Source organism: Siphateles boraxobius, unplaced genomic scaffold (genome assembly GCF_051911475.1).
Source record: "Siphateles boraxobius isolate OS27281-9 unplaced genomic scaffold, OSU_SipBor_1 99, whole genome shotgun sequence".
Taxonomy (NCBI): Eukaryota; Metazoa; Chordata; class Actinopteri; order Cypriniformes; family Leuciscidae; genus Siphateles; species Siphateles boraxobius.
Window position 1 is genome coordinate 2,442,896 of NW_027509229.1, and position 26,048 is coordinate 2,468,943.

Here is a 26,048-nt window from a genome sequence, read left to right on the forward strand (position 1 = left end):
GTGCTTTCACCTCTTGTTCCATAACCAGAGCCTGCTCGGGGCCCACCACTGTGGGCAGAACCCCTCTGAATCTTGGTGAACGACATCCTGAATTGGATAGCATAATCCCTTTCTATTGTCTGCAGGACCCAATGAGATATTTTTGGAAGGCTTTTCCACTCTGCCAGAAATTCTACTAAGGGTACCAGTCTCTCGAGACTGGCCTCAGGTGTAACTTGAGCAGCAAACGCAGCGCCCTGTAACGGCACACCGGCAGGGAACAACTGGTCTAACCGCTCTGAAACCGTCCTCAGAGGGAGCGAGCGTCCCTCGGGAAATCGCTCGCTGGGACCATCTGCGCCCCGGCATGAAGGCGGGGTTGGCAGAACGGGCCCCTGAGGGCACCGAGGAAGAATGGGCACCGTAGAAAGAGGTGAACACCTTTCCGCCTCGGTGGGGACCACCCTCAGTGTCCTGCGCGCCGTGGCGCCAGGACTTCTTCTTAGCCGAAGCCTTCTTAGCTAATATAACTGTCCTCAGATCAGTTCTATTACTGGGAGATTTTGGCTGAGAGTGCCACGGCTGAGCCCACTGTCCAGCAGGGGGAGCACGAGACGCGACACTCTGCTTCAGCGCCCTATATGATGAGCTCGCAGACGGCCGGGGCTGCTCCCGATCAGCAGCCCCAGGGACATGAATTTTTAAAGGGAGAAATTTCTTAAAAGCTGTTGTTTGCTTTTCCTTCTCCTGGAATTTATCGATGACAGAATTTACAGCATCGCCAAATAAACCCAGGGGGGAGAGAGGAGTGTCTAAAAGGAAAGCTTTTTCTTTTTCTTTTATATTTGTCTGATTTAACCACAGATGTCTTTCTGCGGCCACCAGAGCTGCCATAGATCGACCCACTAGCTTGGCCGACTCTCTGGTTGCGCGCAGGGATAAATCAGCAGCCTGACGCAGTTCGCAAACCACGTCAGCACTGACCTCCTCACTCTCACTCACATCCCTCAGCAGGTCAGCCTGGTATGCCTGCATAATAGACATAGTATGCAGACATGACGCAGCCTGACCCGCCGCCGAATACGCTTTACCCACAAAAAACGAAATATTTCTAAGAGGCCTGGTGGGTAATGCCGGTGCCTTAACAGATGACGCAGCCTCGAGGGAGAGAAAACTCGCAAGCGTCTCTTCCACGCGAGGCATAGCCGAATAACCATATGATTTTGCCCCCACAATATTAGAATATGTAGAAGTCTGGGGACTAAACACTCTATATGACACCGTTTTTTTCCACGATTTCGACACCTCAGTGTGGAGATCGGGAAAAAACGGCAAGCACCGGCGTGGAGGTTGCACTCGTGACGGCAAAAATCTCTCATCTAATTTTGATTTAGAAACAGACTCCTGTCTAGTCACTGGCCATACAATGCTGAGTTTTTCTACAGCTCTTGTTAATACCTCCACTAGCTCATCACTTTCGGGAGTGTAAGGTGGCGAATCCTCCACATCTCCCTCATTTATAACTGGTGCCTCAGCCCGAGCGGAAGAAACCGCAGCGCGTGCTTCCGAACACGGGACTGAGGCACTGGATCTCACAGGTGAAGGGAGAGATAAGGCAGAGCCCGTCTCTAACCCCGCTGAGAGATCCATCTGCGATCCCCACGATACGCATCGTCGCTCTGCCTCGGCAAGAGCGGGACCCGAACCGCGGGGAGCGCGCACCGAACCGCTCTCCTCGATGAGCGCCCGGCAGGAGCGGAGCGTCCTTAATGGCAGACGCTCGCAATGCTCACAATCAGCTCCCTCGAGAGCTGAATGGGCATGCTGCACTCCCAAACAAACAACACAAAGAACGTGTGTATCCCCACTCGTAAAATAACGCGAGCAGGGAGGGACACACTTCCTAAACTGCTGTTCGTTCGCCATATCTCTCTTAATATATATATATATATATATATATATAAATTGTTTGTGTGGTGCAGAGTATGTAAAGACAGACAATATTCACACAGGGACAGATTCACATATAGCGCGACTGAAGGCACAGAAAGCTGTTGCGCTTGTGTTTATGGGGTGCTTTATAGTTTCCTGGTCGATGACGTCACCCGCCTATGACGTTCCATCTCTCCATTGGGCTGATTCCATACGTGCTTCATGACGCACAACGCAGGGGCGTTCCCACAGCGTTTGACGCAGCTCGAGTTCCCTTGAAAGGGAACAGAAGATACTGGTAATTTCCCAAAACTATAATGGATAATTATAAAAATTTTTGAAGCTAAAAGGGATAGTTCACCCAAAAATGAAAGCTTTAGCATATGTTCTGCCATGAAGACTTAATTACTACACCACTCATTACCTTCATATCTATCCAATCATGTCCTTATACTCGCTGTATACAAGATCGGTACTTACACATGTTTGAGTTCGCAGATGCTGACGCGACAATTACCTTCACCCTCCCCACCACCACCAGGATGGTCCTGTCCTTCGGTCTTCGTCTTCAGACAGGAGATGCAGATCCGCTACCCTCGGATTATGAACTATGGACTTTATTTTTATGAAATAAAAATTCTGTCATCATTTACTCACCCTTGTTATTTCAATACTTATTACTTTTTTTTCGGAACAGAAAAGCTTAATGTATGTAACAAATAGTAATGTTGAATAATGTAGGTAACAAAAAAATGCTGACACCCATAGATTTGTCATTGGTTCCCTTTCAACTTTTCATTGGTCTCTTGACACTGTGTCACCATTAGGTGGTTCTGTGGTGTCATCCCTCCTTCTACGAATCTACTGAAGCCTTATAAAATCTCCCGGGTGAGAATACGCCCACCAATGGCGTTCAAGTGAGCAGAAAAGAGGCGGGCTCCCCCACACTATAGGGTGGTATGAGTGCCATTGCCTCCGAATCTTTTCCTTCAGCTACAGGAAGCCAGGTCGCTGTTGACGTACGCAACTCCTCAGGGTTGGAGCCCGAAAAGGATTGCCACTCCCTTGTAGCGTTCCAGCGAGTATGACATATTTTCTTCAAGATGCCTCCTGGACAGCGGCGCTTCTGCTTGGACGATGCCCTTAATGAGCGCTGCGCGAGTCCGGCTGAACAAACGACAGGAAACCTTCAGGACAATACTGCATTGCTTGCCCTACCTTACCTATACCTGGTATGGTCATACAATTATGCAAAATAATATAGAATTCATAGACAATTGGAAAAGTTTTTGGGGCAGACCTGACCTGTTGAAAAGAGATATATTCAAATATATATAATTCCAATTTCCAAAAAATTGCAATATATTGCATATCGAATCACAATACTTGTAGAATCACAATTCATAAAAAAATCGCAATACATATCGTATCAAAACCCAAGTATCATGATAGAATCGAATCGGGAGATAGATGTATCATCCCAGCCCTATTAATTTACATTGTGTGCATTGTATGTGACTATTTATGATTTATTGTTACAATGTTAAATCCCTAGTTATAGTGTAGCCCAGTAATTTAGCATTTTAAAATCTTGCTGTAGAAACCTACCGTCCACTGGATGCCTTGGTGTAAGTGAACTTAGCATGCTTACTGCACCTAACCCTACACAAAAACGGTCTTATTAACATATCCGATGTATATCAGTTATTCATTTAGCTACTTATTATATACAAAGTATATACATAGCAACTTTTATCAACCTATCAGATATAAACAGGAGAAACTTACTGTTTTCAAGCTGGTCAGCTTCAGTGTTCGAATTGTTCGAATTCCTCACAGAATAAAAACGATGGTGTGTGCTCACCAGCATTTCTTTAAAAGAGAGTGGCAGCATTGCTTCATTCACTGCTGTTTAGAACAACCCATAGTGGCCTGATATTCTCAGCAGAGTTGTCTCTCCCTGTTTTACTGGGAGTTGACAGGCAATGTTTCTCCCTAAGCCAAGACTGAATATAGGGGTAAGCGTCAAACATCTTGAGAGGGGGCCATTAATGTCAATGAAAAGTACTGCAGAGATGCTTGTGACTGAAAGACGAGTCCTTGCATCTGTGGCATTGAGGACAGAGAAGCCTCTTTCACACAGAAGATAGTCCCAGGGTATGTTTTACTAGCAGTCAATAGCTTTTTGATGACCTTCCCATTCTGGTCATTGTTGAGCTTCCGATTTCTGAAGTCCTCAACTGCCTCCCTACTAGGAAATTCGAGCATCTTTGCCAGGTCGAGGATCTCTTTCTCCCCAAAGAGATCGGCGACTCTCTCTTTTTTGTCGTCATATTTTTATCAGTTTGTTTGAAAAAAACGGTGTAATGAACATTTTCATCAGTAATTAGAGCCTGACTGATATGGATTTTTGGGGGCCGATACTGATATTAGGGAGTAAAAAAGGCCCGATAACAATATATCGGCCGATATTATTTATGTGTATATATTATAAAACAGTAACAATACTATTTATGTGTATATTATAGTACAGTACAAGTCAAGAGTTTGGACACACTTTCCCATAAAATTTTGAAAACGCAGTGCAGCTGCACAGCAGACTCATAGCTCAGCGTCTAGCATTGTCATTGGCTGTGGTGCACGAACCAATGGCGAGGCGGCTCAGGCGCACGAACCAATCAGGCCGCTTCGCGCCCAGGCACGTCAGAGCCCGATAGAATGGGCGTGACTTTTTAGCTATATTAGCCCCTATTTCTGCCATAAAATCAGATTTAATCTCCTTCAGCGAACTCTCCACTTCGCTGACCTCTGGATTGAGAAGCCTTTGAAGCCTAGAAGCGGAACGAGCAACTGGCGAAGCAGTCTGAGGACTCCGGCTTCCTGTTTTTTCAACTGGACGTCGCCTTTAGCCCGCTGTTCTGCTGTGCCATCCGGCGCGCTATATCCTTTAAAACATAAAGTGTGTTCGCCGCTGTGACTCTCTCTTCATAACAATATGTTTTACAGCGAGTGTACTTCGTGCCTGAGACCTGCCAAGCAGAAGCTGCACTCTCCATGGGCGGCGGCTCTCGCTTGAGAGTATGCCGCTCGTACCCTGCTAGCTCTCTCTACTGTAAGAACTGATTTTCCTGTTAAAATAACAGGTGACTCATTCAAAAACAGGTGAGCCCACACCGGCCCCGCGTGACTCATTCTCTGCTAAGTGAGCGTTTTTCCCCATTGGCACCCCCCTGTGGCTCAGTGGTAGAATCTAAGAATCTCTGAGAATCTCGGGCTACGTGTGAGCCCACTATAATGTACGCTCCCCTGCAAACATACACTGTTCCAACAGCGACTCTAATAAAGCATGAAAAGAGCGCTTTCTTTGCTCTGGCAGGTTGTGTGCCCACTACAAGTATGCATCCCTGCACATAAGCACTGTTCACACAGTATCACAAACACAAAACAGCCCGGTGACTAGGTCCCTATCATAAAGTGGCCCGTCCCCAGACATCATTCAACCCCTATGCGGGCCAAGGCCTGGGAGGCTATCCCCGGAATATCAAAATGGGTGTTGAACATAATAAAACGAGGCTACTCGCCACAGTTTGCTCGCAGACCTCCATGTTTTATAGCCGTGGTTGAGACAACAGTGAGAATCGACATGGATCACGTCCTTCGCACCGAAGTGTTGAAACTGTTAGCAAAAGGGGCTGTAGAGCCAATCCCTCTATCACAAAGCGAGTCGGGCTTTTGCAGTGGCTACTTCCTCATTCCAAAGAAGGATGGCAACCTCAGGCCCATGCTAGATCTCAGACACCTGAACAAAGCGCTTATGACGCGCACGTTCAGGACGCTGATAACCAAACAAATCCTTGCGCAGATTGGTCCAGGGGATTGTTTTTTATCAGTGTATCTGAAAGATGCTTATTTTCACATTCAGATAATGCCCCATCACAAGCCATTCTTGAGATTAAATTTCGAGGGGGAGTACACAGTTCTACCGTTCGGTCTCTCTAGATCCCGTAAATTTACGAAGTGCATTAACGCAGCTCTCGCCCTCCTGAGACAACGGGGAGTGCGAGTGTTAAACTTCTTCGACGATTGGCTGATTATATCCCAATCGAAGGGGCAGTTAATAGTTCACAGATCCAGGCTACTCAGCCATCTAGGACAGTGTTTCTCAACCCTGCTCCTGAAGGACCCCCAACACTGCACGTTTTCTTTGTCTCCCTAATCAAACACACCTGATTCAACTCATCAGCTCATATATATGTGGGATATATGTGATAATGAGCTGATGAGTTGAATCAGGTGTGTTTGATTAGGGAGACAAGGAAAACGTGCAGTGTTGGGGGTCCTTCCGGAGCAGGGTTGAGAAACACTGATCTAGGATGCCTAGGTCTCAGGAACAATGCTTCCAACAGCGCGCTGTCTCCCAGTCAGAGCATTTCCTTCCTGGGAACAGTCATAAACTCTATACAAATGAGAGCGTGCCTTACGTTAGAGCAGGCACTCATCAGTCAAGCGAGTAGGTGATTTGCAAGCGCTTTCAGTAAGCACTTCCTGCCTTGAGTTCGGGCCAAAAGACTCCAGGGTCGTCCTTAAGCCAAGTCATGGATATGTTCCTAAAGTGCTCTCCACTCCATTCAGAGCACAGATAATTGCACTATCGGCTCTTCCCTCGCCTGTGCTTTGGCGGCAGCACCAAAGGGCTGACGTTCACAAAGCAAAGATTATGGGGCTGGATAGTGGATGCTATCACGCTGGCTTATGAGTCTAAGGGCCTTCACTGTCCCATAGGCATCAGGGCTCAATCCATGAGACGCATGGCCTCGTCATGGGCATGGTCGAGAACCTACTGAAGATATCTGTGCGGCGGCGAGCTGGTCCACACTTATGAGGTTTTATAACCTGGAAGTTCCTGCTTTGCAAGCAGAGGTTCTTTCAATATAATAAGTGTTAAGCACATTTCACCATAACTATAAGGCCGGATGCTTATCTGGTCCTGGTTGAACTCGAACTACGGTTCTTTTTATAATGAATAAGGGACTTGGCCCTTTTTAAGGCCCATTCCTTGGTTCCCTATATGAGGCTCGTCACTGGCCTGGCCTCTATTAGGATTCATAACTTAACTCTTCTATGGGCCTAGGGCGCTCTACCCTAGGCTATAGTATGAGGCGAAGTGTTAAAAGGGGTTCCCATAGCGTAAGCTACTTGCGTAATACGACAGACCTCTTGAAAGGGAACGACTCGGTTACTAACGTAACCTCGGTTCCCTGAGAAGAGGAAACGAGTATTGCGTAACCCACCGTGCTACTGTGCTTAAGTCAGGGGATCGCTTCAATCGATTGCGCAGACAGCTGTTTACCCTGGACGTGGCACAGCGGCCGTTACAAAGCAGAACGAGGCATCAGTTTACTATCTGAGATTTGTCGCTCACGTCGCGCCGCCTCCTGTGTGAACAACATCACTTATTATTATGGGTTTAACTGTCTTTTGTCGCATCGCGCCGCTCGCGTCCGTTGTCTTGTTCAGGCAGCAGCCGTCAAGCGGTGTCTTAAAGGTAAGTTGCTTATTAGTTAGCAGTGCGGTGGTGGCTTGAGTGTGTTGAATGGTGATTTAACGCTACTTGTCACCAGGCACTATAAAATAAATAAACAATGTCCCCGTCTTACTTTTACAACAAACTTATCATACTCGTTTGCTACATTAGCTAGCTAGCCATGTTTCATACCTTGTCAGTGGAGGGGAAGCTAATGTGTGCGCGCATCTTACACCGTGTCTGAAGAGACCTCATTAGTGAAGTGAAAGGGTTGGCTGGTGTCACCATAGCGACCTGGGTCGCCAGTAGCAAACAATGGAGAGTGCTCTGCTGGACAAACTACGTAGTTACACAATTTACAAGCATTTTATCCGCGTTATATGTTCTGTAAAAAAATATCTGCGGCATATCTGCGTCATATACGCCGATACCGATATATCTGCGACAGTCTCATATCGGCCGATAATATCGCCAGACCGAAATATTGGTCGGGCTCTACTGTCTAACACTTGATGGCTGCTCTGTCAAGTCCTAGTTGTCGGTTAAGAACCTGGGTGTGCTCTTTGATACCAATCTTTCATTTGAAAGTCACGTGTCTAGTATCTGTGAAACGTCTCGGTTACGTATGTAACCCTCGTTCCCTGAGTAGGGAACGGAGACGTTACGTCAGATGACGACGAATGGGGTTTCGCTTAGAACACCTATCGACTTCGAGTATTACAAAACGAGCCAATGGCAAAGAAATGCCATGGGTCTGCAGAATTTGCACGGCGTATCTCCGCCTTACCTCGTGGGTATAAAAGGAGGACGCCGGCAACATGCAGATATGTTTCTTCGCTGAGGAGCCGAGACTGAACTCAGGCGATCCCCGCGGCACAGCGGAAAGTGGCAGGAAGACGTAACGTCTCCGTTCCCTACTCAAGGAACGAGGGTTACATACGTAACTGAGACGTTCCCATTCGTTACGTCGGATGACGACGAATGGGGTTACCAGTCTAATCACGCCATCTTCACACCTGTCTTCCAGTGCCCTGCGTAAATCGAGATCCCTTTCGTAAGACTAGCAAGGACTCCTATTTAACACAGGAATACCAAGGTACACTGGGGAGCATATCCCATAGTTTAGAGGAAATATGCAAATATTGCCAGCCCAAACGGGGGGGACTTAGAGAATACACATATGACCCGAAGGATGCATATGGAGAACACTGGGGTGTCCAGCCGCAGGTGGAATATTTCAACCCCAGGGGTGGCAAGGTGGCTTGCCAGGGGAAGACACATGCTCAGAGAGGCTTACAGTGGAAATACACATGTGGGGGTTACTCAGAGGAGGGACCATGCACACGGGAGGCACCTAGCCGACACGCAGGCAATAGACACTGGCGCCGACGTCAGGAGTGCTGGAGGAACTCAGGGCTTTCGGAGAAGCTCACCTGAGGAGAATATCGCATGTATCCAGTCCGTGGAGTGTAATGGCGAGCAAGCGAAGACACCTGAGCGGGTCCAGTACTAGCTGGTTGAAGCGAGTACATGAGAGGACACTGGCTCCACTCGGAGATTATAGAATCTGGCAAATGTGTTAGGTGTCGCCCAGCCTGCAGCTCTGCAGATGTCTGTTAGCGAGGCGCCATGCGCTAGAGCCCAAGAGGACGCCACACTCCGGTGGAGTGGGCAGTCAAACCAAGGGGGCACGGTCGACCTTGCTGCTGGTATGCCAAAGCAATGGTGTCCACTATCCAGTGAGACAACCTCTGCTTGGAGAGAGCCTTCCCTTCAGCTTCCAACCATAACAGACAAGAGCTGGTCTGAGGTCCTAAAACACTGCGTTCTGTCTACATATGTGCGGAGAGCACATACTGGACAGAGCAGTGCCAAGGCTGGGTCTGCCTCCTCTGAGGGCAGCGCTTCACCACCTGGTCCCGGAAGGGAGTGGTAGGAACCTTGGGCACATATCCAGGCCGGGGTCTCAGGATCACGTGAGAGTAAGCCGGCCCGAACACCAGGCACGCTTCGTCAACGGAGAATGCATGCAGGTCCCCTACCCTCTCGATAGAGGCCAGTGCAACCAGGAGTGCTGTCTTCATCGACAGGAGCTTAAGCTCCACTGATTGCAAAGGCTCAAAGGGAGCACTCTGCAGGCCAGTTAGAACCACCGCGAGGTCCCAAGAGGGAACGAGAGGAGGGCGAGGAGGATTCAGTCCCCTCGCTCCTCTCAGGAACCTGATGATCAGGTCGTGCTTCCCCAAGGACTTACCTTCTACCAAGTCATGGAGTGCCGGCAATAGCGGCAACATAGACTTTGAGGGTGGAGGGAGACAGCCTTCACTCCAACCCTTCTTGAAGGAAGGAAAGCACGACACCGAACGAGTATCTCCGGGGGTCTTCTCGGCGAGAATAGCACCAGCTGACGAAGAGGTTCCACTTCAACGCGTAGACGTGACTCGAGGACGACGCTCTAGCGGAAGTGATGGTAGCCACCACCGCAGGTGGTAGGGTACTCAAACCTGCCTGGTCCCGCCCAGGAGCCACACGTGGAGGCTCCAAAGATCGGGACGAGGGTGCCACAGGGTGCCCCGTCCCTGAGAAAGAAGGTCCGTCCTCAGAGGAATGAGCCAAAGAGGTGCTGTCGCTAGGAGTATGAGTTCGGAGAACCAGGTCCGGGTGGGCCAGTAGGGCGCAACCAGAAAGACCTGCTCCTCGACCTCCTTGACCTTGCAAAACCTGCGCAAGAAGGCTCACTGGGGGAACGCATATTTGCGGACCCGCGGCCAGCTGTGCGCCAGTGCATCCGTGCCGAGCATGCCCTCGGTCAGGGAATAATACAGGTCGCAATGATTCGAGTCGTGAGAGGCAAACAGATCTATCTGTGCGTCCCTGAACTGGTCCCAAATCAGCTGAACCGACTGGGGATGGAGTAGCCATTCTCCAGGGAGGGGCTGAAGCCGTGAGAGCTCGTCAGCTGCACAGTTCAGGACTCCGGGAATGAAAATGGCTCGAAGCGACCTCAGATGCTTCTGACTCCATAAGAGGAGGTGGCGGGCGAGTTGCGACATACGGCGCGAGCGTAGACCACCTTGACGGTTGATGTACGCTACTGTGGCAGTATTGTCTGATCGGACTAGTACGTGTTGACCCTAGAGCAACGCCCGGAAGCGGTGCAGGGCAAGGCGTACTGCCAGCAACTCGAGGCAATAGACATGCCATACTGCTCAACACTACATGCGAGAATCACTGAGCTTCAGGAGCAACCTTGCTCAACACCTAAGTGTGAAGAAATTCACTGAACTTCAGGAGCATCTCTGCTCAACACCTGGGTGTGATAAATCTCACTGAATTTTTCAGGAGCATTTCTGCTCAACATGAGAGTGAGACAGCATGTCCAATGCGCATGGCGCTCCAGCCCGAGGAGTTATCTGTTGAGACAACAACATGCCGGGAAGCTCGTTCCAGGGGCACTCGGACCCGTAGAAAACTGAGGTTCGACCACGGGGTGAGTACTGACGGCAGGTCGGAGTAACTGGTACTCGGAGGGTGCCGTGTTGCCATGCCCACCTCGGGACTCGGTCGCAAAGCCAAAGCTGAAGCGGTCTCATATGAAGCAATCTGAGCGGCGTACCGCGGCTGCAGATGCCATATGCCCCAGGAGCCTCTGGAAAAACTTCAGTGGAACCGCACTCTTGCGCTTGATAGTCTCAGGCAAGTCAGCAATGGCTGAGTGGAGAAGGCGACCAAGTCCATACCGAGAAAAGAGCTCCTCTGCACGGGGAAAAGTTTACTCCTTTCCCAGTTGACCCGAAGGCCCAGACGAGCTAGGGGCCGGAGCACTGGGTCCCTGTATTCGCAAACCTGGTCTCAGGAGTGAGCTTCAGACAGCCAGTCACCGAGATAGTTCAGGATGCGAACCCCGTGTTCCCATGGAGGAACAAGGGCTGCCTCAACAACCTTGTGAAGGCACGAGGAGACAGGGCTAACCCGAATGGGAGAACAGCGTACTGATATGCGCGCGCCCTGACAGCAAACCGTAGGTATGGTCTGAGTCGAAGGAGAACGGAGACATAAAAGTAGGCGTCCTTCAGGTCGATCGCTGCAAACCAATCCTGTGGCCGCACACATCCAGAAATGCGTTTGGCCAGGAGCATCTTGAACGGCAGCCTGTGAAGGGAGCGGTTCAGATGCGTAGGTCCAGGATTGGCCGTAACCCACCAGACTTCTCCGGGACAATGAGGTAGGGGCTGTAAACCCGGACCTCATTTCGGCTGGAGGCACAGTCTCAATCGCACCCTTCGCCAGTAGGGTAGCAACCTCCGCTCTCATGATATGGGCATAGCCATCGACCAAAGTGGAGCGGACTCCCCTGAAGCGGGGAGGAGACCGTGCGAACTGAATCGCATAGCCGAGCCGATGGTTCGTGCGACCCAGCGGAGCAGATAGGGAAGCTCTAAGCAGGCTCCCAACTGTGGCAGCGGCGTCAAGAACCACAGACGTCCCCCCGGTGGTGCAGCGAAGCGGAATGACCGGCCCAGACGTGGACGGCATAGCGGTCCGGTGTGGGGGCAAGGTCATAACCGCACCCTGATAGTGGAGGCCAGGGAAGGACCAGCGTTCCACGGGGGCCTGCTCTGTCAGGGGTCTGGCGACAGAGGGGGACAGGGGCGAAGCGGTCCGTGGACGGCACGCTGTGGGGGACGACGCCTCTGGGACAGAGGGGGACGAGGAGAGCACGGCTTGTGGGCGACGCTCTGTGTCGTCCGAGAACTCTGTATGCTCAGAGACGAGAGAGTCAGCTCTTTCTGAATAAGGATTCTCTGAGCAGCCCATCTCAAAATTGCCGCTTAACCCGGCGTTTAGCGGGGGGCGGGGCTGGAGAGGGGTCTTCCAGAGCCAGGCCCGGGTGAACGGGTGGGGTTGGAACCGTGGGAGGGCGCCTTCGGCGGTGGGCAGACTGAGGGATCTGAGCGGACGGCGGGGCCGTCGGGCAGAATAACCTCAATTTGCTCACGGGCGGTTGAGAACTGTTGGGCAGAAGCACTCAACCGCACCGCCGAAGAGGCCGACCTGGGAGATGGGGGTGTCGAGCAGACGGTTCCGCCCGACATCTTGCACATCAGACCGGTCAGCCCCAGACTGGTGAACATCACCTGACTCCGAGAGCGTACAGCCACTTTCGTCGCTCGGAGAGCAAGGTCAGTGGCAGCACGCTGCTCACTGAAGAGCCTCGGGTCAGTCCCGCCCTCCTGCATGTCCATGAGCATCTGGGTCAGGTAGACCAGCAGAACGGTCTTGGGATGCAGTGAGGTGGCTGTCTGTCCTGTGGCACTATAGGATTTCGCCACAGATTAGTGTAGACGAAAAGAACTACAGGCTTTGGACGGGTGCTTAGGATTGCGCCGAGAAGCACTCTGAGGACACAGTAGCATGGCAACAGAGCGTTCAACCGGGGGACCCCAGTGTACCCATGGGCAGCGGCCCCTGAGGGGAGGAAAAGCGGACGAGACCAACGAGAGGACCCGTGATCTCATCATGCACGTCCGGGAGGAAAGATATTGGGGTTTGCAGTGGACGCGGGTCGGCGGCCTCATCCAAAAACCAATCGTCCCGGGAAAGCATGGCCGTCACCTCCGGATCAGACTCAGGCACAGCCGTATGCACACCAGAAGGTGGCAGCTGTGACGAGTCATCATTTCCAAAAGAATCAAGCCCACCTAGTGATGCTGCTACAGACACAGCATCATCCTCTGTAGCTTCAAATGAAAACACACGGGCCACCCGAGGGTAGACTCGTGGAATAATCAGTTCGCTAGCGGGCACCGTCATTAAAGAGGGGGGGCTGGGGCGTGGACACAGAGTCGGCGCCTTGTTCCAGACCAGACCCTCAGGTCACCCTGGCCACCAGCCGAAGATCGGGTGGTGGATGAGGGGACTCTCACTCTTGCGAGTTCACCGAGTCTCGACCTATATATGACGCGATGATCACGTTCCCAGAGAGAACATGCGTCATCCACGAGCGCTGTTCAAGCATGATCAAAGCCCAAACACACTAGACAGCGCTCATGCCCATCAGAGTCCGATACCAGTCCGATGCAACCAGAAATGCACGGGCGAGCCGTCTTTAAAAAGACGTGCCGCGTGCAAGCTCTTTTATGAGAGGAGAAAAAACTCTGCGATGTTGAAGCGCACAGGGAGACACACACACACTGGCAGATCACTGCACAGATCAGCAGGCACTGTGAGCTCACTGCAGAACGCCGTCACACCAACACCGGAGAGAGAAGCTTGTCTCGTAGAGCGAAGTCAGAGATGGCTGTGGAGTGAAGAAATACTCTTGGCTCCGAAGCGAAAACATATCTGCATGTTGCCGGCGTCCTTCTTTTATACCCACAAGGTAAGGCAGAGATACGCTATGCAAATTCCACAGACCCATGGCATTTCTTTGCCATTGGCTCGTTTTGTAATACTCAAAGTTAATAGGTGTCCTAAGCGAAACCCCATTTGTCGTCATCCGACGTATCTCGGAGTGACAAACGAAAGGGAACCGCATTATTTCATCTTAAAAATAGATCTAAATGACGTTATATGCTCTCAATTAAAAATGCAGAACAATTAGTTAATGCATTCATGACCTCGAGGCTAGATTATTGTAATGCTCTACTGGGCGGTTGCCCTGCACGCTTAATAAACAAACTACAGCTAGTTCAAAACACAGCCGCTAGAGTTCTTACCAGAACCAGGAACTATGACCATATTAGCCCGGTTCTGTCAACACTGCATTGGCTCCCTATTAAACATCGTATACATTTTTATATATTGCTGATTACTTACAAAGCACTAAATGGTTTAGTTCCCCAGTACTTGAGCGAGCTCTTAACGCATTATAGTCCTTCATGTCTATTGCGATCACAAAATTCTGACAAGTTGATAATACCTAGAATATCTAAATCGACTGCTGGCGGTAGATCCTTTTCCTATTTAGCACCAAAACTTTGGAACAATCTTCCTAACATTGTCCGGGAAGCAGACACAGTCTGTCAGTTCAAATCTAGACTAAAAACACATCTCTTTGGCTTAGCAGTCACATAACACATTATAGACTTCTATAATTCAATGTTAGGCTGCATAGTTTAGATCAGTCGGAACCGGGAGCACTTCCCATAAATCCTAATGTACTTGGTACATCATAAGAAGGATGGCGTCTACGCTTTTTTCTCCATTCTGTCACTAATGGAGTTTTGGTTCCTTCACTGTTGCCAATTTCGCATTTGTCGCCATTATCTTTTGGCTTGCTTAGTTGGGGACATTTAATTGTATATTTAACCATAGGCATTGATTTTGGTGGGGACGGTGGTACCCGTCTCCACAAGATTTCGTCATGAGTCATTTTGTGACCACCACTTTTTGAAACATTGAGGCACGAATGTACCTAATACAAATAAATAAAACATCTCCAGTTAACTAGCATAGCATTCATTTAGTTCGCTATTAAATAAGAGATCTAGCGCTAAAATGTGTTGTTTTTGAGCTCAAGCTGAGCACCTGTTGCTGTGGCGATCAGTGTCATGGATACCGTGTTCTCTTCACTCGGATGCGCGCTTCAATCTATCGCCGTTGAGGACTCTCTATTCATTCCGGTGAAATCACAAAATAAAATGCACACAAACGTGTCCCTGCTTGATATAGACTGTAACCACTGATGAACATATTCAGTTTTGATGAGAGAAAAAAAAAACAGTACGAGTGCAGATTAGAACCTTTGACATGCTTGGGAAAAGATCTATTCAATTCAATTCAATTCAATTCCAATTTATTTGTATAGCGCTTTTCACAATACACATTGTCTCAAAGCAGCTTTACAGAAAGTGCATTTCGGAAATGTACATAGAAAAATACAGTTAGTTAATCATGTATTAATTTATGGCATAACATATCGCCGGCTTTGAGTCGTCTCTTCACAGGCGTTGGGGCATCTGAAGTCTCCGTGAGAGGCTGGATACAAACTGGATCTGACGAACGCTATTTACCTCGGGATTAGCGTCCCGAGATAACAGCAGAAGAGCAGATGGGAGATAATTAGCATAGCTGATGTTCATAATGTTAATGCATTCAAACTGATTCAGCAGTAGTATTAAAGGTTAAGCATTAAGTGAATGCTTGGTTAAAGAGATGCGTCTTTAATCTAGTTTTAAACTGGGACAGCGAGTCTGAGTCTCGAACAATATCAGGAAGGCTATTCCAGAGTTTAGGAGCTAAATGCGAGAACACCCTCCCTCCTTTAGTGGACTTAGATATCCTAGGAATGACCAGAAACCTCAAATTTAGTGATCTTAAAGAGCGCGATGGATTGTATGGCGATAGAAGGTCTGTTAAATACACAGGAGCTAAACCATTTAGGGCTTTATAGGTCAGTAGGAATACTTTGTAATTGATACGTAACTTAATAGGTAACCAGTTTAGAGATGATAAAATAGGTGTTATATAATCATATTCTCTTGATCTAGTAAGAACTCTAGCGGCTGCATTTTGCACTAACTGTAGCTTGTTTATTGAGGATGCAGGACAACCAGCTAATAAAGCATTACAGTAATCTAGTCTCGAGGCCATGAATGCATGAACTAACTTTTCTGCATCAGAAACAGATAGCATGTTACGTAGCTTATCTACCACTAGACCATTAAAGAACTCAAACAAAATTTGTGGATCGATGCATTTATTTACGGGTTGAGCAGAGAGGCTACACAGTTTTACAAGTTTGTTCCCAGCACTTCTGAAAATGCACTTCCGAATGTGTCTCTATCCCCAGCACATTTCAAACCAAACTGACGCCCGTGTATTTAACAATATTATTACATCATTATTTCCTGTTATCTCTGTAAAGCTGCTTTGAAACAATCTATTGTAAAAAGCGCTATATACTGTAAATAAAGGTGACTTGACTTGACCAAACAACTTATAGAGCACTGAACTGTATCACCTGACTGCTGCAGATTTATTTCGGCATTGATAGTGTTGACATACAAACACATAAATTTGCGTCGTGAACAGCTCCGAGTATAATGTCATGGGTTTCCATATCTTCCAAATACTTGGAATATTATTGGAAATACATATGCTGACAGGCAGGTACGACCGAATGCAATGACTGGATGAACTTTGTATGGTCCTACACCTTCCAGAGACGGTATATTATAAATACTTTTAGACCACTTAACTTAGTGTTCGCTTTCAAGATGTGAAGGGACAATTAAAGGTGCTCTAAGCGATGTTGGGTGACGTCACTTCTTGTTGACGTTCGAAGTATTGTCAAACAAAACGGAGGCTAGCTAGACCCTGCCTCCTCCTCATCCGCGCACTAACCCCCCCAAACCCCACCCCCCAAACGCTAAGAGCATCTTTAACCAGCACGCTGCATGTGGGCCAGATCATCTTTCCACGTGTGCCAGATGTGGGCCGGATCTGGGCTGTCACAATGTTGCTATGTGGGGTTTGGCCTAAAGGTGTCAAACCAATTGTAAATTACTCTGAATATTATTCCCTATTAGTTTGATACCTTTAGGTCAAACAGTGTTGTAGTTTAATGGTTTTAAATAGGTTCAGTATTGTATATAAAAAATACCAGATTAATAATCTGTAAAACAAACCTTGCACATTATATGGAATAATTTTCTGAGTAATTTATCGTTGGTTTGATACTCTTTGGGCCAAATGTTTTTTTTTTTTGTTTGTTTAATGGATTTCCAGTATTGCAAACATTTACATTTCCAAACCTATTATAAAACATATGAACTGCTAATTCCAAAAACAGAACATTGTGCAATGAAAGGGATATTTTTAGGAACATTTTACTATTAGTTTTAAATTGTTTTCCCTACATTTTCCTAAATTGAAAATGTAATTACATCTGTAAGCATTTATAATTTACATTAAATAATGGTATATGGTTAATCATTATGTACTGTTTAATACGTTAAACATTAACAAACACATGATCTCATATTTCTAGCTTTTTATTTTATTTGAATATATATTGACTAATGATATGTTAAGCATTATATAATGTTTGATAATGATTTATGAATGAAAGTCATTATAACGTGTATTAAAACCAGTGGCTGATGGCTTTAGATGAATGCGTAGGCAGAATGAAATGATTTCCTCAAATTTAATGCAGGATTTATGGAATGATTCCCATCTTTGCAACTTGTGTTACACACTGTCAGTTTGGCTCTCCAGACACAATGAGATGTGCTATTAGACTGAAACACCTCTAGACTAGTCTTTCCAGATTCTGAGTTCAGTTTCACTATAAGCCTTCAGAAAAGCATACAAGCCTTTGGAATAAAAAGTGAAAGGAAAGATGAAACAAACGTGTAGAACAGGTTTGAACTGCTCTTCAGATTAAGAGGATGATTTTTAAACTAGACTCTATAAATAATGACACTTACTCTCCGGATGGAAAAGCACTGGTGTAAAGCACATGTTGATCTGCACAGTTTCTATTCTCAGCTCTGTTTCCATTTCTGTTCACCATAGTCATTCAAACATGCTCGCTTAAAATGGCTGGGTGAAAACGATTCCAGCTGACAGCCGAGTGCTCGGTAAACTGAGCAGAGCAGGTATTGGGTTAAACTAACCCAGCATGTTGGAGGCTTCTGGTTATGACAGATAACCTGATAAGTGTAGCTGATAAGTCGCATGAATTGGGCTCGCTGCTAAGGCTACGTTTACACATAGCCGGGTATTTAGAGAAATGAATATGAAAACCTGGCGTCGGCTAGCAGAGAAAAAAGCTAGCTGAGGCACAGTGCGAATTTAACGTGGCTACAAACGTTAGCATCCTCAGCACAATTCAGTCTTTGAAAGCGGACTTTACAAAACAATCTACTGACATGCTAGAAGCTATAAATGGCATACAATCATACTTGCTGTCACAATCACAAAGAATAGGAGAGACAGTAGAGAGAATCTCACAAACTGAAGAGGACTTTTTAGCCCTCCAACACAAAGTTAAAAAACTTGAAGAAACAATGGAATTTCTACGGAACAAAGTACAGTACAAGGCGTTCTAACTTGAGACTAGTTGGCCTGACTGAGAAAGTAGAAGGAACTAATATGTGCGCTTTCATTGAAATTCTGCATTCCAAGGTCCTGAATGACACGTTCAGTGTCAACGAATGCATCGGATAGGACAAGTTAACCCAAATCGCCGACGACTCCCAAGAGCGATTGTGTTGAAGTTCTTAAACTACCAGGATAAGGAGAAGGCCTTGAGAGGAGCTAGACAACTGAAGGAATTGCAATATTAAGGACAACGGATCAGCCTGTTCCCGGATCTATCAGCCGAGATGCGTCAGCGCCAACAGCAGTTTGATGGAGTGAAGGCCCAACTTAGAGGCATGGAAATCCGCTACGGTATCCTCTAACCAGCGCACCTGATAGTTACACACCCTGGCCAGCGCCACATCTTTAATTCGCTTTCGGAGGCAGAGGACTTCATTCGGTCACTGCGTACCGCTGCTTAAATACCGTAAGCAAATGGGACTTATTAAAGGACTTCATTCCCATATTTATCACACAAAGTTTTTTGATTTATTAAAATTATTTAATTTATGTGAAAACATGATCCTATTCTAACAGAACTGGGATACCTACGCAAATTACCTTATCAGTTTAATTATAGTTTAATACATTGTCTCTCATTATATGTATAAATGTTGGTAAATAAGTTTACGAATAACTGGACAAGGGTCAAATTTATTTTATTTTTTGCTATGTTCTATAGGTGTGGAAGTGTGATTTAGTACTGTTCGTCGTCCAGTTTTGTTCAGTATTTGGTAGCAAGCCCAGAGGGGAGAATAATGTTTAAGGGCTTGCAAAATGTTGCTCCATTTTATATGGATCAAACGTGTTTCATAACCAAAGTTGGTGATTGGGGGTATTTTCATGCTTTTCAATTTGGGGAATGCATGGGTGGCGTTGTTGGGGTGGGGGGTTGTTGAGGAATCACTTAATTTTTTTGTTTATTTTTTTATTTTAATTTTTTTCTCTCTATGGTGTGTTTGGACACAGCTATATCTAGGCTACATGGTAATACAAGATGGTAAATGATCAGTAACTCAGCTTAAACAATTATTAGGTTGACTGAAACAAATGAGATCAAGTATAATTGTTCAACAGGAAACTCATTTACTAAAAGAAGATACTAGCAGGGTCCCCAAGAGATGGCCCGGACAGGTTTTTAATGCATCTTCCACCTCTCAAGTTAGAGGAGTCATGATCCTTATACACAAATCGGTTCCATTTCAGTTAAAACAGCAACATACAGATCTGTTAGGTAGGTATATAGTTCTTAATGGTACAATCTTGACGACACAAATTGATTTAATAAGTATAATATACTCCAAATATAGACAACCCTTCCTTTTACCAGAACTTCTTTTTCACAATATCATCATATCATGGACATTATGTAATTGGAGGAGATTTTAATTGTGTACTAAACCCAGTGTTTGATTGCTCTACAGGAATAGATAATACCCATCAACAGTCTAAAAGAATTATCATAAAGTATATATCTGATTTGAATTTAGTGGAGATGTGGAGGGACCTTAACCCAAAAAAGAATACTTGTGCGTTTAAAACACTCACAAAATACTCAAGAATATATTATTTTTTTAATCTCAAACAGTCAAGTGTCAAAAGTAGGTAAATTCTGGTACGACGGTATTTTATTGTCTGATCATGCCCCTATTACATTTACAATCCAAATGGACAATCTCGTATTTTACCATCCCAGATTTTGATTTCAAGCAAGATGGCTTTTAGACCCTGACTTTGTTAAATTTCTGGATAGTAAAATAGAACACAATGAACCGAGTTCTAATGAACACAAATCAGACGAGTGCTTCAGTCAAATGGGAGGCCTTTAAAGCCTAAATCAGAGGGGAGATATTAAGTTATACAAGATATAGATCCAAAACATATCAGGCACAATTAGAAAATCTGGAAAAACAAATTAAAGTATTAGAGTAACACCTCTTTAGCAACAATGAACCTGTAAAGCAAAAAAAATTCAGCATAGTAATAAAATGCTGTGCAACTGTAGGACAAGAATCTCAGTTTGTTCAGTTCTACCAGAAAGAATCGGGAGAATAATACTGTAACAATTAACCATTTATTAACAGCCCAGCAAGCAATATATTATATAAAGTTCTTTGGCGTAGGCCCCGCCCGTAGCTCGCAATCCGTGGGTCCGGACTCTGCATGTCCTTCCTGAAGACGAAGGCAGAGGCGCAGCTATGAGGTACGGGAAGGGAGCATCCTGGTGGTGGTGAGGGGGATGGAGGTGAATGGAAGCATCAGCATCTGTGAACTCAGACAGGTGTAAGTTCCGATCTTTTATACCACGAGTATCAGAACACGATTGGATAGATGAGAAGGTAATAAGTGATGTAACAATTGAGTCTTCCCGGCAGAACTTATGCTAAAGCTTCGTTTCTGGAGTGTAGAAGTAACTAAAAGTAACTAACCCTTCTTACTAAAAGGGATAACAATAGGTGACAGGGAACATCGCTTATCTTTGTTTGCAGATGATAACGTGGCATTTCTTACAAATCTAGACCCTTCTAGTAAAGCACTTAATAACATACTAGCAGTATTTGGAGAATTTTCAGGATACAAAGTAAATAATAATAAAAGTGCCTTACTATTATTGAATCGGGATGAATGGAGAAACTCTCTGACCTGTAGGCAATTATCCAGCTCTCCTGAAGGTTTTACATATTTAGGAATTAAGATAACCCCAAATATAAAATAAATTATTCCATTTAACTTTGACCCACTAGTAAAGAAAGTCATTGACTCACTCGAGAGATGGAATGCTCTGCCAATCTTTATTATTGGACGTATAAGTATGTTACGAACCTTGAAAGGTCTAGGGCAGATACCGCAACATTTATATACTGACGTACTGCTGAAGGTGAGATATGGGGGGAAAATACATGACAGGCTTTTCTTGAAGGGAAAAATAAACTGTTATTTACGACAAGCCGAAGCCAGTCAAAGAAACAACAATAAGGTGTGCTATGTACAAAAATAATTAAGTGAACAAACAATAAATGGGAAAAAGAACGATAGCAGCGCTAAAAGAAAGAACAAAATATAAAAAAACAATACCTGCGTGAAGTTGGCCCTCCACCCAACGCAAAACGTCGTCAAAATAGGCTTAATCGTTCGTGCTCCGTTTGTGCTGTAAAAAGTTTTGTTTGTGCTGCTTCGGTTTTTTAGATATTAAAATAATATTTTAGGTCATTCTGAGGTCACTCAGCCCCCCACATGATCCAAATTCACCCAAAATAGTCTCGTTCGTTTGTGCTCCGTTTGTGCTGGTTTGTGCTGTAAGAAGTTTCGTTTGAGCTGCTTCGGTTTTTTAGATAATAAAATAGGGTAATTTTTTTGGTCATTCTGAGGTCACTCAGCCCCACACATGATCCAAATTCACCCAAAATAGTCTCGTTCGTTTGTGCTCCGTTTGTGCTGGATTGTGCGGTAAGAAATTCGCTTGGGCTGCGTCGGGTTTTTAAATATTGGACACTGAATTATAGACGGTGACTTCTCCAGTCCTTTTTTTATCTACAACAGTTGAAGTAAGACCGAAACGGCAAACCAAATCACAATATTCACTTCTGTTACCTATCCTGTGCTTTTTCAACTTTTAACGGACACTGTGGATCGCAGGATGTGTGGAATGTAACACGAAAACTACAAGGTAAGTGTGTTTATGTTGTTTTGTTAGTAGCCTACATAATATGAGCCAACATAATATGAACATTGTCATAAAAACACGCACCATAATCTGTTTTGCTGTGTTTAGCCTAAACAGGGTGTTTGTGTATTCTTTTTTCTTTTTCTAAAGGTCTCTTAAGCTCACCAAGGCTGATTTGTTTTAATATGATACACTGATATTAATACAATTAAAATGTAATTTAGTGCTGTGATGTCAAAGCTGAATTTTCTGTATCATTACTTGACTACATGTCACATGATTCTTCAGAAATCATAGTAAAATGTTGATTGATCAATTATTATTGGTGCTCAGTTAAGAAAGGTTCTTATTTTTATCAATGTTGAATAGGCTACCCATAGCGTGGGTTTTGGATGCTTAATGTTTGTGGAAACCGTGATCATTTTTTCACTTTTGATTAGGCCTATTTAATTCGTCCCTTGCTAAATAAAAGTAGTATTTTTATATACATTACTTAACCAAAAACTTTGAATGGTTGTATATCTTGGTTTCAAGAAGAAGAAAAAAGAACAACATTAAGCAGCACGACTGTTTTCAACATTGATAATGATCAGAAATGTTTCTTGAGCATCAAATTCATAACATCAGCATATTATAATTATTTCTGAAGGATCATGTGACACTGAAGACTGGAGTAATTATGCTGAAAATTGAGGTTTGATCACAGGAATAAATTACACTAGTACATATTCACATAGAAAACAGCAGTGAAATAATATTTCACAATATTACTGTATTTTTCATCAAATAAATACAGCCTTGGTGAGCAGAAGGGACTTCTTTGAGAAACATTAAAACATTTTCAAACGTTTGACTGGTACTGTGTGTGTATGAACAGTATGTGTCTGTGTAGGCTATATATAATTTATTTAATAACTATTATTATTATTATTATGTAGCCTATGTGTAAATTCATGTCAATGAATTAAGTCAAAATGATTAAACTTTTGAAATTTAATCATGTACTATCGAACATCCATTAACAAAAAAAAATTTACCTTTAAAAACTTAAACTTAAACACTTAATACTGACAAGTTACTGTCTTCAAACCAAAAATACCATCCAAAGTAATAGACTTGAGTGCAAACTTCCAAAAAATAGCACACTACATCTCCTGAACAAATTATGTGATGACAAAGTCTTTGTCAGTTCTACTTTAAAAGTGTGCTCACCTCGAGGATATTTTTGCTGTTCTCGTGCCCAAACTTGCTGAAGTTACATTTAAACTACAACTTAAGGGCACGAATCCATTTTGCCCAGAGAGAAAGTGAGTGACAGAAAAAAAAAAATTAGTCTGACAATGTCTGAACACCATGAAGTTTTTTTAAACAATACAGTGACTACAAAAACACTGATACGAAAAGAATGTTCTATTAAATCATTTTTATTAGCATCTAACATTTTGGTAAGAGATTTAATATAACAAACCCGAACTGACGTCATAAAAATAGATAGACATGTCTTAGAAATAGCCTAACCAGAATGACCATTACTAACTATTTTTGATCTTGGTGACCAATTCAATTATCTATTTTATTCAAGCTTGTAGCCTATAGCCTAATAAATAACATTTATAATTTGATTTAATGTTATATGTTAGAACCCGACGCAGCACAAACGATTTTTTTTACCGCACAATCCAGCACAAACAAAGCACAAACGAACGAGACTATTTTGGGTGAATTTGGATCATGTTGTGGGGCTGAGTGACCTCAGAATGACCAAAAAAATTACCCTATTTTATTATCTAAAAAACCGAAGCAGCTCAAACGAAACTTCTTAAAGCACAAACCAGCACAAACGGAGCACAAACGAACGAGACTATTTTGGGTGAATTTGGATCATGTGGGGGGCTGGTGACGTCATCAACAATAATTTAATGTCTAATATTTTAAAATCCGACGCAACACAAACGAAAATTTTACCGGCACAAACCAGCACAAACGAAGCACAAACGAACGAGACTATTTTGGCTGAATTTGGATCATGTGGGGGGCTGTGTGACCTCAGAATGACTTTAAAATATTATTTTAATATCTAAAAAACCGAAGCAGCACAAACGAAACTTTTTACAGCACTAACCAGCACAAACGGAGCACAAACGATTAAGCCTATTTTGACGACGTTTTGCGTTGGGTGGGGGGCCAACTTCACGCAGGTCAAAAACCTCCTTAATCTAAACCTAATCTAACCAAAGCAAAATGTAGAAAATAAACCGAAAGCTTCAGTGCATCCGGCACCTTAACTAAACTACCTAGTAAAACATAAGTAAAACATAAAATATTTATTAAACTGAACGGAACGCCGGAGCAAGCAAAAATTTTGGTCATCAAAAACATCGAGGAACTAGACATGTATTAACGATCACCATAATTTGAAAGTATGAACACCCAAATAAAGTAATGGACAGCATGTACCATGACACATTCATTTACATCTGGAGTCAATAATGGTATAAATCAAAATATTGATAAACTGGAACTGAGAACATTTCAATACACTAACCATAATTTATTGGACTTGGAAAATGATATAGATCCGGCGAATAATTTCTTCTCCAATATCAACAATGACTGTTGTTACTATACTGGGGTGCACTGGGGTGGTGATGGCGCAATGGATAAGACACATGCCTTTTGTGTGAGAGACCCGGGTTCGAATCCACTGTGAGACACCAATGTGTCCCTGAGCAAGACACTTAACCCCTAGTTGCTCCAGCGGCGTGCGACCTCTGACATATATAGCAATTGTAAGTCGCCTTGGATAAAAGTGTCAGCTAAATGAATAAATGTAAATGTATACAGAAGAACAATTTAACCAGTCCATTAAAATGGATAGTAAAATGTCATTAATCCATTTCAATAGTAGAAGCTTGTATGCTAATGTTAATAACATCAAGGAATATTTGAAACAATTTACAAAACCATTCACAATGATAGCCATTTCTGAAACTTGGATAAATTTTGATAAAGGTATGAATTTTGAACTGGAAGGGTATGAAGTGAACTATGTAAACAGAAAAAATAAAAGTGGAGGAGGAGTGGCTTTATATGTGGATAAAACCTTGAATTATTAGGTGGTAGAAAGTATGACAACTGTGATAGATAATTTATTAGAATGCATAAAAATTGAAATTTGTAAGGAAAAAAAGAAGAACGTTATCATTAGTTGTATATATAGAGCACCAGGCACATGCATAGAAGTATTCAAGGACTGGATAGAAGTTTTTTTTTCAAGAATGAATCAAAAAGTTATTTTCATCTGCGGTGAATTTAACATTGATCTGCTAAATCCGACCAAGCACAAAATGACTGACGAATTTATTAATACATTGTATAGCATGAGTTTATATCCTAAAATTACCAGACCCAGCAGAATTACACCCCATTTAGCCACTTTAATTGATAACATATTTACCAATGATATTGAAAACAATACTGTGGGTGGATTATTAATTAACAATATTAGTGATCATCTGCCAGTCTTTACAGTCTATGATAGTAATTACAAGAGAAATCAACCAGAGGAAAAACAAAAATATAGAAGAGTGAGGACAGAGGAAATGATGAATGCTTTAAAGAATGACTTACTAGCACAAAATTGGGAAACTGTTTATAAAGAAACGTCCTGGTTGCGTATGCAACCCACCGTTCCCTGAAGGAGGGAACGGAGGACGTAGTCGACGGTCGACTGAATGGGGATCTCGCTAGAGAGCCTATCCTCTTCGAGTACTATTGAACGAGCCAATGTAATTGGCGTGCGTGATTCGCATCACACACTCCGCCCCCGCGGCGCGGGTATAAATACGGAAGTGGATG